Below are 13,235 nucleotides of genomic sequence, written 5' to 3'. Positions count from 1 at the left end.
ATTGACATACTAATTGCTGTAGTCATTCCATAGATATTCGTTATATTTTTAATTTTAAATAAGAAACAAATTTATTATTTCCTTTGAGAAAAGTTAGGCTAAAACTGTAACGAAACAATTCTCACAGACCATTTAGCACTCTAATTGTTTATAGCAGAGTATACGAAATATAAGATGTCGTGTGTCCTTAAATTAGAATAAACTAACACACGTAATTCATAAACGTGTGAACTACAAAACAGTAACATAAGCGCTAAGGTGCAAACCGCAGATATGTATCTACGCCGGTCCACTCTAACCCACTTATAATTGAAATGCAAATGCGATACTATTATCTTTCGCCACTATTTAAACCTGCTTTTATAAGAGGATTATTCGTCGGTTATAGAATTCAGGTCATCGATTCGACCTCTGAGACTCCATAGCTATCAAAAGACGTTGAAGTAGAAGACACTGTGCATGCAGAAGCCATTAATAAAAAACACTTGACGTAGTTGTATCTCTTTTAAATAAACTATTATGAACTTATCGATTCCCGGATACTCAACACAACGTAGTTAAAGGATAGGGCAAACCTGTGATTTGGCATTTGAATCCCGGATCATCAAAGAAAAGACGAAATGTATTATTATTTTAAGATTACGTTTAAGTTTAATTAAGATTGAAGACAAACGGTACTTAATAGCAAATTATTGTATATGCAGGACATCAAACAAACTTTCACGTTATTTATGTTTGAAAATTATAGAATAATGAAGAAAATATTTTTAAATAAATTACTTTACAAACAATAACGTATAACAAATAACTTCATTATAATATAACAAACCGTTGAGTAATTAAATTTTTAACTTAATTGCCATTTTTAATTACACAACTTCTGAAATCCCCAGAACTGAACGAAACTATTTTCTTTAACATTAAAAGAGTTGAAGCTAAGCTTTTTATGAAGTGAACAGTAACAAACTATAGACTTGGACAAGTATAGCACAGATTATTACAAAGTTCATAAAACAGCTCTTCACTGGCCGGAAAGTTGATGCTCATCGAATTTTAAAAATGGATCGCGAGCTCTTATTAAAAATTGCAAAAGCTTGCTTCATATTTTTAGCCTCGAGTTATTCTTTTCTTTATTACAAAATTGATTACGATACGACGATAGTGAGCAATGTAAGTAAAAGATTTAATGTGAAAGAATCTTATAATAATACCCTTTGTATTACATAAATTTCAAAAAAGTCACCAGAAGAAGAAATTATCACTACGGAACTTTCGTTTGGTTTTGGTCATACTATAACATTTTGGTATCCAAAAAATAAAGAACAACTTCAATTTGCATTTTACTGCAGCGTGTGACGTAACGTAGACGTAACGCAAAACATTAGCGGAGAGTAGAAAAATAAAACTTTTAAGTTAAATTTACCAAAAAAGGAAAACAAAGAGACCAGAACCAAATTTAGTTTTATATAAAGTTAAACAATGCAATTGTCGTCAGACGTTAGTAAAGAAAGGTCAATATTATAACGTAAGTGTGTTAAAATAAAGAAATACATAGAAATAATTGGTCGAAAAATTTTTGTCACCAATTATAAATTAGACAAATTCTATAATTGGGTACTTGACAGTTATAACAATAAAATATGAAATATGTTGGATATGATAGCTTATAAGTAAACATAAATTATGCAGTATTTCGTTTATTTTTTAATACGTTCTAAGTATTTTAATTTTTAAAAAGAAATTTTCGATTTTTTATCTGTGGATTTTAAATCCCAAAACGGCGACAGTGCTACCTCAAATGTCATGTGACGTCACTACATCGAAACCAAACAAGACAAATAATAATTAAATCGTTTGCTGTTAGAGTTGGTTGAATTTATGTTGTGAACCGAAATGAAGCCATACTATATTAAAGCTGATAGCGTGAACCTGCTTAAAGAAAATCCATATATGCAGTGCAATAAATCAAAATGGATACAAAAAAAAAAGTGTGTGTGTGTCAGCTACGACGCACGATTGGAGTTTACTCCTTACGAACGATAATTATGATATGTATCGAATAGAAAAAAAGGGTAAATGAACGCATCTGCTAAAATGATAAGAGAAACAAACATATATCTGTAATTATTCGGATTATTTATATTACTTCAATAATGCGTATTACATAAAGTATGTTACAAATTAATATAAATAATAATAATAATAAAAACATTAAAACTTGATGGTTAGGTTGCTGTTTATGTACGTTGTATATAGATGTATACAATAGATGCTACTATATGCATTTATTATACAGCATACATACCCTGTACTCGGCAGCAGTATACAAGTTGTGGCAGAACTTCGTAATACGCAGGCGCGCAACACACACGTACAAACATACGCACACATTCAACTCTCAGACTGGAGGTAGTGAACTATACAGTGAGACTACGAAGTATCGCGCAAAGAGGAGACCCCGAGAATGAGATACGCTGTGTAATGTATTCCATCTCATTCTTTTACACGTTCAATCCTACAGATATATATGTTTGTCTCTTTCTACGTTACGCCTCAACTTTTCGTGTTACACTTGATTTTACTCCTCATAAAATTTCCGTACCGGGCCTTACTTCCGTGAGATAACCTATGGAAATATCAAATAAACAACGTAAGTAAAACATTCTTTATATTTACATTTAATACTATCGGACAATTAAAACATTTCTTAACTGACTTCAGACAGAAGAAAGGTTGTCTTCAAGTGATTATTAAGATTTTTTTAAATATACTTATATTCTTATGTGAACTGTTTTAAGGTTATTAATTGGTTATATTTATATTTATAGATCTTCCCGACAATCGTATAGTGACGACGTTATAGAGTATGTGCAGTTTAAGAGGAAGGCAAGTTTGTGTTTCATGAAAAGTAAAAGTTGTCCTGAACACAAGGTACATCAATGAAAATGAAAATGTGATGACTGTCCTGCCTAGAAGAAGTGAGGAGCCAAAAGTTTCGAAAGTGGGCACCAGTCTGAAATACATAAAGTAAAGTACACGGGAAATAGTACTTCTTTACTTGCGTAACCTACCCAACAAGATGAAGGAAGAAAAGTGACCATACAGTTCCTATTATTGCATTGCAATTTAATTCTGAAAATGACAGTGATAAAAATATATATCCATTTGTTACGGAAAATAATTTTAGTAATGAAGAAAAGCAGACACGCAAGCAGCATAAAAATTTAGCTTAGGTGATCTGTAGTAATGATTGTAACTGTAACATAATTATGATAAATATATACAAAAGTTCTACTGTGTGTACTCACTAATAGAACCATATAAACCAAATAAACAAAGAAATCGGTTAATAAAATACTAATATTAGCAAATCATGTATTTTTAATTATACAGTCCTGTAACTTAATCAGTGCACATGCACCATCAATAATAACACAGTCATGAAATATTTTAATTGTGTCCTATTAATTACAGAATGGGCCCTTAAAATAGAATTCTCATAGACTTCTTATAATTCTATTCTTATCATAGACATCTATATAATATGTTAAATATATGAATACTTCCACTTGCTGTTTTGTTTTGATTACGTCCCGTTCCAATGATTTGGAATTGACGAATTACACTAGAGTTACTTAATTTATTCCTTTTTTTCAATAATACTTCTCTTACATAGATAGTATAAAATGTCATTGCTTGCAAACAGAGGATATAACATATAAGAATCTGCAAGTTCTTTAACGTTTATGAGATTTGGGTTTAGGAACTTGTATAAGCAAATTTGTTACGATCGTCCTTGTACACATCGTCACTGCACACGTCTTATAACTTGTCATTTATTTAAATTTTAGTTATAATAGCTAAATAACTCTCAATTTTCTTCTAAGCGTTGTTTGTTTACAGTGTAATGACGTTCCGCCACAAAATGACACTTGACCGCCTGATTTAATGCGACGTTCCGTTCACCGTAAAGAAAGTTCGATTTTTATTAATGAATAGCCCTTTTTTCGAAAAAGTGATCAATGAAAGGCATATATAATACGTATACTAATTCATTAAAACACTTTCCCAAAAAGTGTCAAGTAGCCAATTACCACGCTTTTATTAGATTGACCTCTATGTATGTATGTAACGGAATCTTTGAACTCGAGTTTTACTCACTTTGAATGATCCGATTAATTTAAAATTTTGGACCATTATCAAGAACCGATGACAATACACGATTTAAATAATTTTATCCCAGGATCGTCAGAAATCAGGATTAAATTTATTCCTTGTGCCGTTTTACCGTGGTTTTTGGTTCTTAAACTATAATTATTATTTAAACGTAACGATATCATCCCGAATAGTATGCTCACAAATTTTACGTAGCGCGATGATCTAACAGAACGTTTAACCGACGCTAGTACTAGTACAAATAAAACAGTTATCGACAAAGTAAACAATCGCAGTGCACCGTGTGACATCACGCGAGACCCGGTTACAGCAGGCGTCGCCGACATGGTCTCCATTCATACGTGCGGTTTAATTACGCTTGTGGCTAATCATTCGTTACAAAACCGGATTACGTACGGTTATAGTGGATGCAACTGAAACGAGTTAACAGCCCTCTATTATGTAATGTTACGACTTGAACCACCAACAAGCTTACATGACAAAACGGGGCTAGACATCTTACATTCCGAAAACAATGATAATTATAGAGTCATTTCTTCAATAATAATAGCCGATTTTATTTTTACTCAAAAAATCGATATATGCGTATTAGAGGAATTGATAAAATACGCTACATTGAATTTTGGCATCATGAATTAAGAAGAAGAATATTACAAGCTAGATAATGCACCACTTGGACATATGGTCAATAAACTTCAAGGTTTTGCATCAGGCACATTTTTAACTTTATTATTCATTAAACCAGTATAAATAATTCTAAAATTAAACGGCAGGGTGGTTTGGTAAAAAAACGCGGTTATCTTCCTTTGTTTCATGACACGACAAGGATATTTAACAATAGCCAACATAGTCCCCGCATTCATAAAACACAATCGATTTAGGATAACAGGTAATATTTTCACCCCAACCCCTTAAGTGCAACAGTATCGTGTAACCTGCTTCACGAACCAACCCTTCATGGCAACAAAAAAATCGATCTCATGGAAACTTTAAACCGGTGCCCGCTCGGGGACACTTAGGGTGTTTGTCCACCGCCGCCGTCACCGGACCGTCACCTAGAACGAAATGACAGCGCCCAAGTAGCGGTACATACTTACATATATATATGTTGTTTTATCATAATTTAATTGTTGTTATTTTTAATATTCGTATTTAAGTAGTAAACTTATTTATTCTTATTGTTTGATAGCTGATTCGCGGCGATTACGATCGCATTGGACAAACGATCGCCGTCACGTCATATTAAAGTCGGCCCGAAATAATCTCGTTCTCGGTGACGGTCCAGTGACGGCGGCGGTGGACAAACACCCTTAGGAAGTTGGAGCTTACGCTTTACACTGGGGGAAACCAAACAATAGCTTTCGGCCACCGTCGAACGTATTCAAGTCTGCTATTGTCTAGTCTACTGCCTTCCGAAAGCTTATTTTGAACGTACTTTCGCTTATTTTTTTATTTTCCTAAATTCTGCTTTCAGCACTTCGTTACATATTGTTCTTCTAATGAGTTTCGAAGTATGTTTTCTTACATAGTTACCTCTAAATCGTTATCTTGAAATGTACCTCGCTAATTGGCATCGTGAACTAAATTCTGAAATATTAATATAGGCTAATATTTCATGCTATGTGTTGTATTTTTCTTTCCAAGAAATTGTTATTTACTCACGAGTAAACGTTATTTGTTACGAAGTGTTAAAATGAAATAATACGAAATTGGATATCCTTAAAATGCAAAACAGACTTCCGTTAAAGTTTTATTACCGTAAGTATTACATAGCAATCAACGCAGTCTCTATCAGTTCGTGAAATAACATTTAAATAGACAATTATTTTAAAGTTGCCTTGCCATCTTTCAGAATCAAAAAATATTTTCCATATTTTTCCATCTTTGATCATAACGTCCTCTTCAGGTATTGCAACATTGCAAGCCCCGTTTTGCACCAGAATACCATTCAGATGTTTGTCTTTTAGCGAAATGAGACTTCACTCGGCTCGAACGCACTCTCGGTAGTTGTTTACCCGATTCCTTGGAAAAATATTGGACTTGCTCGTGAATACTCCCATATTTGAATGGAGTCGGGCTCTCCTCTCCTATCATAGTAAAAGCATACTTAAAATTTATAAGGAACAGCTGACGTTGTTTTGTTCGGACTCTTTTAAATTGAACTACTTTTGGTCCGGTAATTTGATGATAGTACCTACAGTCAATTTATAATTTTATATATAACATTAATCGTATGCTTAGCATCGACTATGCAATATGCACATTAGCATAAATAGCTAAGATGACCTAAGAGGGACACATAACCCTTGTCTTAAAAATGTACATAATAGCTTTTTGATAAATTAAATTTAAAAAGTAAGGTACCCGAACACAACCTGCAAATAAAAGAGTAATATATATTTCAATTACATGCCGTGTCGAGCAGATACCGATGGAACTAATTGATTGGCTTACTTGCACAGCGCTCGCTTGCAATAAGAATGTCTAGTTTTATTCCTATGGGACATCGGTTAGAATCCATTATTGCTTAAGTCGGTAAATCAATAAACTTGTGGTCATTATTAATATTACGATCATTTTTGGTCAGAACAATTGTTCAATAAAAGAGAGACAATTTAGTAGACAATTATTATAAAAATGAGCTACCCGACTATTTAAAAACATATGTAATTCCCACAATTATAGGAGTTGAACGATACCTCATATGCTAAAATCTGTTAAGCTGTTTGGCTAGCATGGCATGCCAAAGAATGAGACATACATAATTACATACGTATAATCCACGCCAAACTGCTAGTCCGTTCTTAATATAGAAATGAGTCGCGTCGAATAGCAAATTGTAGATATTAGCGGGACGAAGACTGCGCGGGACCCCTCCTGACACCCGTCTGCTGCCCCATCGCCCATGGGTACATAGTTGCGTTAGTATCCCTTTACGTTGCTACGGAATATATGCTTGTAGTTGTGCCGCAACAACTTCAGAGCGGACTATACATACGTTCGAAAGACATTACCCTCCGCAGTCCGTTAAAAACGCTATACAGTAAGAAACTTTTTGTGTCGGTTAGTAACAATGCAATGAACTGCTAAAAACGATACTCAATTGAACTGGTTTCGAAGTTTTGACGAAGTAGGCCGACCCATAAGCACATATAGTGAGAGCTTTAAAGCTTTTGTTCCGACCTCACTTAAGTTGGATTCTCTTCAATGGCCTATTTAGCTTTATCGAGAATCCATTAAGTAAGAAAATGTTTAGCTGTTTAAAATTTAATAAAAAAAAAATGAAAAAGTTCGTACAAGATTTATTTTCCCCATCTCTCCAATATTGAGAAAAAGGAGTTTGCCAAGGAGGCCTTTTTTACCCATTTCAGTTTTGAGTTTATATTTGGATTACAATTCTCAATATACACATATTATTCCTTTGTGGATCCAATCTTATTTCATCTCAATTTATCCCGCCCACGTCGTCTGTACGATTCATTGAATGAAAACTTCCTCCGCTTTGTCATTGTCTTATTGTACATCCTACTCATTGACAAACCGCTTTTACATACACTGCTAAATTCGCTCATTTTAGACTTGCAAATCCCACTCAGTATAATGTTATTATCTTAGCTGTCTCATAATATTGTAATGCCACATATGTAAAGAGACATGATACGATGCAACACACGTACAGACAGACGTGTTTAGAATTTCATGGATTATTATCTTATCATCCAATACCACAAAAATGTATTACAGACATTGATGACAGCAAACAGACACTATTTGTCACAACGATCCCCAATTTATTTAAAGTTACAAAAATAACTTATTATTATAAAGTACTTTACAATAGACACCAACTGCAATATTGCCGCAGTCCATAAGCAAGTGACAACCTTAAAGGTAAGAATTGTTATGCTCAAAGTGTTCAAAGGTGATTAATCACAGACGCCTTGCAGTGGACTGACCGAATGCCTTGGAATGGCCATTAAACACAAAGAACATGGAGTGCAAGTCAGCGACAGATACTGGTCACTGCATATTACGGATTTCTACAAACGTCTAACAGAAAAGGTCACTACTGTTTTGTTATATAAGGATTGAGAACGAATTCCTATTTAGTTAGTCTATGCTTACTTGTAATGTAAATTTCTGAAGAGGAATAATATCGTGTTGGAGAATTACTTTGATCGTAACAAAGTTAAGTAACGTTGGGTGCAATCGGAGTAAGATGGGTTACCCACCGCTAGCACATGTAGCTAAATTTGTTTTGAAGAATACGCTTAACCGCCGGTTGGGGTGTTATCATATGATATGACATAGATAATTAATTAATTAATGGAGTATGCTTCAGGCCACCTCCAGGTGTGGCGAGAGACCTATGCCTAGATGTGGGACATAAAATATATGGCAAGTATTATTGATTTACCCAGTAATTTGTTTCTTTATACGAAACTAAAACATTTAACACTATTGAAAATTCAATGAAGCTCGAAAATGAAACTAAAATCGTAACAAGTGACCTATACATAATTACCCGTTTAAGTTAAAACGAATCGTTGAATATAAAGAAGTCAGCTGATAAAAAGCTATCAAACAAACGAATTAATGAAGAAGAAGTAATAACGAGCACGCAATGAAAAGGTCTACGTCATCATGGACCTTTTATCGCCCTTTGTATTCGACAATTAAATCATCACTTACACCTCTTACAAAAAGGCTCAATTACCTCACAAAAGACCCACTTTGTAGTGTTTTAGAAGCCGATTGTATTATACGAGTATTTTGTCTCTTATAAATTTTAATGAACACTTTTCCGTTTGCTTTTTTTGAGAGTTTATTAATTACACGAAATTTCATTATCGTGTTATCATTGTATGTATATTTTTCAAAATTTATCGGTATCTTAGGGCATTTTCGAGTAATGGCTGAAAGAACATAAAAAGACCAACATGCGCAGTATTCAGAACCTCCCTTTATAAAACAGGCGAAAAATACGAATAGACTTTTCCATTGCATTTTATTCCCGGCGGTTTCGATATCAAACGAGTGGTCTTTTTTGTGTACATAAGAAAACCTGGGTTGAAATGTTCACATTTCAAAAGAATATGTCATAGGTATCTTTGGAAGCATTCACACAATGGCGTGTAGGGCCACAATAGCACGATTTTCTCCTTTTGCAAGGATATAGTAAAGAGGAGCATAGTGATGAAATTTAGGAGATAGAAAATATCACCTATATGCTAAGTTATTTATCTACTTCATTTGTCAACAGGAGCAGTAACAATATAGTCTATATCCCGTGGACTTGTAAGGTCTCCTGGATGGGTAGCAAACTAATCCACATAAAAATCCCACATCTCAGCACATATGAACAATAATCATTAGGTATGTAAATTAATATGAAGCAACGCCCACCAAATTATTGCGTATGTGTATGTATAAGTGCATATTCCATTTGTCATTATTGGTTCACTACTGGCAAAATATAAATAGCAGTAAAAATAGTAATATATTTGAAAAAATATCCTGTCAATAGTATTAAAAGTAAAGTTTCAGTACGGATCCAAAAATGTCAGAAAAAAATATTATATTTTGATGTCGTCATTTTGATAACGAAATAAATTGAGTCTCCATAGCAGCTTTCTAAATTTCTACTTTATGATTGACGTGTGTAGACACAACAGTACAAGTACAGATCACATAGACGAGCAGGATTTATTGTGCCAGCAAAGCACCAACGAAGAGTTATTACATGTTCAGATATGCGACTAATGAAAACAAAACAAGGATCCCCTGGACGCAAGTCACGACAAAAACTAGAAACATCACGGGCACGCCGCACTATGAATCCCTCGGTAACCCGAGGTGTTAAACAGGTAGAAGGTCCGGTCCGTGAAGGCAACAAAAAGGTCGGAATGTAGGCGTCTATCGTGATTGATTAGTTTCCAACAGTTTTTGCATGCCGATTGCAAGTCTAAAGAAACTCCATTAACTAGGTAGAGCGAAACGATATTGCAATTTGTTAAACGAAAACAATGTCGGGCATTTTTTAAGACCTGTCTTATTTAAGACTGACAAAATTCTTCGCGTAATAAATACATACGTGATGCCATAAAAATTAATTGATATTCACTACTTTTATTTATGTTCACACATTTAAGTGCAAAGACAGAAATAATAATGAGATCAACATTATTATGACTAAGCCAGATGTTTGAAAAGTTATACCGTTGTAGGAACTTCTGTTACTAAGAGATTCTGCTCATAACATGAATCTTGTGTATGAAGTTTTGTAATCCTCTTGCTAGAATTTATAGGAGTATATACAAGCCCCAAATTAGGATCCACCAAGTACGGTTTCTTACTTTGCTAGAAGGTCTCCTGTCTCATTCCATTTACAAAGCCAGATAGTATAATTTTTCCCATTACAAGTTTCAAGTCAATCAGCTTACTATGGGTCAAAGTGTTGAAAAGTTAGAATCACGAGAGACAATCGTAAAAAGCAAACCTTAACATCTTGGCCACGTGTCAGTTACCATAATCGTTGAAAGCCGTCCAACTTGGCCCTTACCCGAACATAGATGTCATAGCGTTGAACGTCCGCTAGTTAGGGTAAGGCCATACAAGCTGCAATGCTGCTGACTCTAACTGACCCACTGAGAGCTATAAATCATGGGCAGCATTTTGGCAAGTTTAAAACAACCCGTGTGGCCTTACCCTTATTGGCAGCCGTTGGGGTGCACCACTTGTGCATAAAATCGATACGTTCTTTCGTAAACATTTCTGTTGTGCTCCGCAATCTCGGAGCGCTGTCGTGATGGAGCCAAGTCATAATAATACCAGGTTTGCGTAACTGCTGCTCTGTTGATATTGAGCTACCAAACGTAACCGAATTATCGAATGAAGATGGTCTGACTTTGCGTAATTGCGTTGCTGGGTTTTCAAGACCAGAGGTTGTTTTTTATATTTGCGCTTTCTATTTTTTCAACAGCTACGAATATATTAAGAAACAACTGAAAATTTTAAGATGTTCATTCCTAGAGATCCTTAAATGGAACATAGAAAGATAGATAGACATAGAAAGCCATGAAGGCCAACAATTATTTCCTACTTAAAAATTGCAAAAAGCTCCAAGAAGAACTTTATTCCGCGTAAAGGTAATTCAAACAAAACTTTAACCTGTAGCGAATGTACTAAAACCCTTGAAGCGCGCACGAGAACGTCGAGAACTGCACGACTGCGAGCACTGATGAGTACCATTCCTCGTTTGTGGCAAAATTGGTTAAGCACATACATATACAGGATATAATTTTTATCGTATAGAAGTAAAACGTAATAATCCACTTGATGTTGAGGTACCTGTAACCAATTAGATTAGGAGCACATCTGCGAACTAAGATGGGATATCTCGACTAGGTGAAACCGTAACAGTACAATCACCCATATACTAATATAGTCTATAAACGCTTCTAAAATGTAGGTCAGCAGTACGACACTCTTCAAACAAGACCTGGAGACGAGTGTTACACTGCTGTTGTGACGCAGAAATGGTGAAGCATTGGTGTCACTAAAGTGCAACAACGAAGAGTCCTACCAACATTAGATTTATCAGCACTAAACTTGGAATATATAATTTTCCCCACGCGCAAGTAAACCAAATAAAACTACCCCTAACGACTGCACGTACTCCGTACCCTCGAAGCGCGCACGAGAGCACATTGCACAACTCCGCTGACAAGTGCCTTTTCACGTTAGCGGCAAACTCTACCCAACATCAAGCGCCCACAGCTATATAGGAATTATTTACGAAAGTAATTAATAAAATGATGTCAGCAATGTCGGCATGCACATTTTTTTAAAATAAGAAGAATGCTGCACAAATTTTCAATTTTACGAGAATGTTGAGAAAAATTTTTGGTTAAAAAATTTGGGCCAGTGTAATTACTTTTCTGATTGGTTTACCTATTTGAATAACTTATTTATTAATACAAAAACAAAAAGTTATAATTGTTTTGTAGTATTTACACTATTTACTTAAATTTTATGTACTCGTATGTATGTATGGCAATTTAATATTTTGGAATCGTGAAACTATGCATATATAAATTACCTAATCGTCGAAAACTTCTTCTTTCAAAATTTTATTATTTATTTATTTTCTTACAACACGAACAATTAAGTATAAATAATTCGTCAGTTAAAATTACACAGAAACAATTGATAAAACGCCTATTCATTCCGGATTTTCGCACGTTCATCATTCTAAATGAACCTTTGTTTTGAGTTTTTAGATAATTAATTGATTTTTTCCTACGCAACGCCGTTTATAGATTCAAAATATTTGTGAATAAATACTTTCTAAAAATACTCATTGGACACTTCAAATAGTATGTTTTGGAAAAGCAATAATTGTTGAAAAATTATCTTACACTGGATTCCAGGTTCAAATCTAAGACGCATGCAGATTTTTAAAATTTCTAATCTAAAGACGTGTTATTAATAATCATCGAGAAAATATATTTGGAACTTCAGTGCCGAAAAAATAATTTTAATTTACTTTAATAGTGAAGAAAACCAACGAAGGACACACACAGTTGCCAATAAATAGGTGTACACAAACATTTATGTGAAATTAGCAAAATGCACGGAAGTGGTGAACCTACTTCATAAAATAAAAAAAATGAATCACTACTTTAAATCCCTATACAATAACCGTACAAACCCGTTAAAACAACACCACACGCTGTGATATCTGCATGTAACGAGATATTTACGGAACCAACAATTTGATTTGCAGAAAGCGCTACACCACATTTTAGTAGCGGCGCCGCAGCTGCTGTAATATTCAACACTGGACGGTGAAATGTCAAATAAAGCATCGTAACGCAAATACATTATGATACAAAGCCGACGAACTTTGTTTTTTTTTTTTAATTTTGAAATAGCAAACGTACATGAAGTCCATATTTATGATGGTATAGTCCGCGTCAAACTGCTAGTCCGCTCTGAATATAGAAATGAATCGCGTCGCCATCTGTAATCAACCCCAGACAAGAATTTTACCTGAA

At 34.4% G+C, this 13,235-nt stretch overlaps 1 protein-coding gene and 1 long non-coding RNA gene across 4 annotated transcripts in view; one reads left to right on the top strand and one right to left on the bottom strand.

Annotated features, from left to right (window-relative positions):
* LOC140744743 (popeye domain-containing protein 3) overlaps positions 1-13,235 on the bottom strand; it is a 70,941-nt gene that overhangs the window by 37,336 nt on the left and 20,370 nt on the right. The gene's annotated exons all lie outside the window — the stretch shown is intronic.
* On the top strand, positions 2,615-3,371 carry LOC140744742 (uncharacterized). Its single transcript, XR_012102581.1, has 2 exons — positions 2,615-2,650; positions 2,829-3,371. It is a non-coding gene; the product is annotated as an uncharacterized LOC140744742 (long non-coding RNA).

Source organism: Epargyreus clarus, unplaced genomic scaffold, assembly GCF_041222505.1.
Source record: "Epargyreus clarus isolate Ecla_fem2 unplaced genomic scaffold, WU_Ecla_fem_2.2 ptg000009l, whole genome shotgun sequence".
NCBI lineage: Eukaryota > Metazoa > Arthropoda > Insecta > Lepidoptera > Hesperiidae > Epargyreus > Epargyreus clarus.
The sequence above is the reverse complement of the archived record's forward strand: the minus strand, read 5'-3'. Positions and strand labels throughout refer to the sequence as shown.